This window comes from Triticum aestivum, chromosome 3A (assembly GCF_018294505.1).
Source record: "Triticum aestivum cultivar Chinese Spring chromosome 3A, IWGSC CS RefSeq v2.1, whole genome shotgun sequence".
Taxonomy (NCBI): Eukaryota; Viridiplantae; Streptophyta; class Magnoliopsida; order Poales; family Poaceae; genus Triticum; species Triticum aestivum.
The window spans coordinates 679,683,549-679,686,915 of record NC_057800.1 but is presented as its reverse complement, the minus strand read 5'-3'; the positions used below and the strand labels follow the sequence as shown (position 1 = coordinate 679,686,915).

Sequence of the window (3,367 nt, the reverse complement as noted above, 5' to 3'; positions counted from 1 at the left end):
ATTAGGCTCTAGGGTGGCTCGGGGTCGACAAAACCACCTAAACCTATCATCTAGGCTCTAGGGTGACTCGGGGTCGACAAAAACACCTAAACCTATCATCTAGGCTCTAGGGTGGCTCGGGGTCGACAAAAACCACCTAAACCTATCAATTAGGGTTTTGGTGGCTCGAGGTCGACAAAAACACCTAAACCTATCATTTAGGGTCTAGGGTGGCTCGGGGTCGATGAAACCACCTAAAAGAATCAATTAGGGTTTTGGGTGGCAACATAATAAAAGAACAATGAGGAAGCATTTAAGCATAAAAACTATTCCTTTTGCAAATGCATTTAAGCATTTAAGCATCAATATTTCTACAACAAACTAGCGACCATTTTCAGCATCAGTATAACATAAGCAAACAATACTTACTATAGTTCAACACATTATAGGCATACACAACCATTGTTCACCATACATAGTGCAGTTCAAATGCGCAATCCATCATTTTCTCACAAAAGAATGAATATCATAACTACTAGGTAAAGAAACAGCCAGAGTTTACAATTACTAGAACCATACATTACACAACCATAATTCTAAGTTACTAGGTCATTGCACAACCATCCTTCCCGAAAGGTCTGCAATGCCCACTAATCTCACTTCATCTTGTTCAGTTCTGTAAGATGGCCTGGATCCCCTTGATCTTCTCCTTAAGCTTCTCCTCTGCCTTCATGAGCTTACAAATCTTAAGCTCTTGCTTGTACTTCTCTTCATTATGGTTTTCCTTGAGGTTCAGCACATCAGCAACCTAAAAATTCATCTCTAGCTTATCTTGGGTGAGCTTCTCCTCAAACTTTGTGAACTCTGTATTCTTCAACTCCAAATTCATCCTAGCCTCACTAAGCAATTCCTTCTCTTTCATATTCTTCAACTTCAAGTTCTGGATGACAGTTGCTTGAGCACTTGTCAGGTTGCACAGGAGTTCATACTTCTATTGAAGCTTCTCTGTAATTGCATCTTTCTTTGCCATTTCTGCCTTCATACCAGCCACCAATTCAGCTCTGCATTGGTGCTGATATGTGATGTTGGACTACAGATAACTGAAATCCACAACCCTCTCCTCCTGCATATCCGCAAGTTGATGCACATCTTTCACTAACTTGTCATAGTCTGCATCCAGCTTGTTCTTTTCTTCTATCAAGTGATGAATAGTTAAAGCACTTTCAAGATTATCATTCACCCTACAGACTTGCTCTCTTCAACCATTGACCAAAGCTTCAACAATGCATTCTCCATTGTTGGGGGCCACTGCTCATCAACCCACTAAACAAACCCACAATTCTGACCTTCCTGGAAAAATAACAAGGGCAAAATTTAGTACAATACAACTACTATGGGTAGTAAGCAACAGTTAGTTCATGGCAGTAGCTAATGTTGGTACTGACCAACATTGAATTTGCACAACCATGTGCTAAGCAACAGGAGCACATTGTAAAATAACTTAATGTAATCCTACAATGGGTGATCAGTATATATTTAGCAGAGTAACACTCCATTCAACTTAGCATAATAACCAACTTAGAATTGGCCATTAATATAATGGAATCTTACAATGTGCACTACCACTCTACCAGTGAACTACTTTGCCATATATCACTAACAAATGGAACATAGACATCACTTAATGAAGAGTTATCAAACCAGACTACATTAGCCTAGCTAAATACACTACATTAGCCTGTAGCAACAAACTAGCTATTGATAGTACCTACTGTTAGCAGTAAGCAACAGTTACTTATTAGGAGTAACACATCAGCTAATGGAGGGGCTAATGTGAGTACTAAGCAACACTGCATACAAGTATAAATAAATAGCATGTGCACACAACAGAGCATGCTTGAGCCTATACTTAGCAAAAATGCACTCCACTGAACTTAATATTCAGCATTCCTACAATGAGCACTACAGTAGGGCATATATGACTAACAAAATTACCATAGACATAACTGAATAACACTAGGCAAACAAGACTCTGTCACTTTCAATGAACACATCCTGTGCATAATCAATAAGGCAAGAAAATTACCAACTCTGCACATGCTAAGAACCTTCTCCCAGTCAATGTTCCTTCAAATGCAACAAGCCTCTCTGATGGCCTCCCATGCTTCTCGCACATCACTATCAGATCTAGCTCAAGACCCTTGTAATCCGGGTCCTCAAGTGAGAAAGGCACCTGCCCAAGCAAAATCCAAGTTGCCATCATGTGCGGAGGACGAGGACAAAGCAAAGCAAATGAAATCCTCACAATAAAGACCACCTACACAGAAAAATCCCCTAATTTTCTAAACCTAACCCTAACCCTAGCTCCAATGGAGTAACTGACCTGGTTGAGCCCATCGGTGGAGGTTTCGGAGTGCATGTACGGGAGGCTTGAGTTGTCACTGTTGCTCTCGTCCTCCAAAACCATGGCTGCGGCGGCGGCGTGTGGCCGCCGGCGGGGGCGGGCGTAGGCGGCGGCGAGGCAGAGAGAAGGAAGAAGAAGGCAGAGCAGAGCGGGGGGGGGTGCGTGGGTGAGTGGGGTTTGGCTCAAACGCACCAGCCGCGCCTAAACGGTGCGACCCGGGGCTCGTCCGAGTCAGCGCGCGGGCACGCGCTCACTGGCCAGCGTGGCACCTGACGGGTGGGCCCAACCGGCCAGATTCCCTATCAATACGTATAAAACACACTTTTAGCCTCTTTTGCAACGTCTCGCCTCAAACTTGGTACTAACACGTAAAAATTACCAATCTTGGTACCAATCTGCTTCCAATGCCCTAATTGTGCTACTTCTGTGCAATTTACTCCTAGTTTACACTTGATCACTTCATACATGCCATTGAGCTTTTGCGTCCTGTGTCATCCCGTCAGCTTCGTGACCACCAGATTCTCTAAGCACTAGAATAATCATGGCATCATGCCACCAGCTAGACACAAAGCAAGATAACTGAAAGACAGCAAGCATCACTTCTTTTTCTCTCAACTTTTTCAAAGATCACACACACATTCCTTGTCTCTCCTCTCTGCCTAATCCCTGGGTACTCTTACACCCCAGAATTAACCAGCTACAATGTGAGAAGAGAAGACACTGGAACCGATTCTTCTTCCTTCTCTTCTTCTTCCTCTTACCTCTGACCCTAATTAATAACAAGACATAATTAAGCAAGCATGGTAGCACAAAGCATTACATATCCTTAATTCGGACGTAATCTTCTCTTGCATGTTGCATCTTGCAGCTCCAAGGAGGTTAAGCAAGGTTGATCGTGCATGGTCGCCTATCGATCGGTGTCGAAGAAGCTCTTGCCTTCGAGCTTCCTCTGCCTCTTCACCCTAGCAATGAAGTCATCCACCC

The 3,367-nt window shown here is 43.4% G+C and overlaps 1 pseudogene; it reads right to left on the bottom strand.

The window, feature by feature from the left end:
- Positions 1-3,034: 3,034 nt before the first annotated feature.
- The window catches only part of LOC123057137 (uncharacterized), a 1,546-nt pseudogene continuing 1,213 nt past the window's right edge, over positions 3,035-3,367 (bottom strand).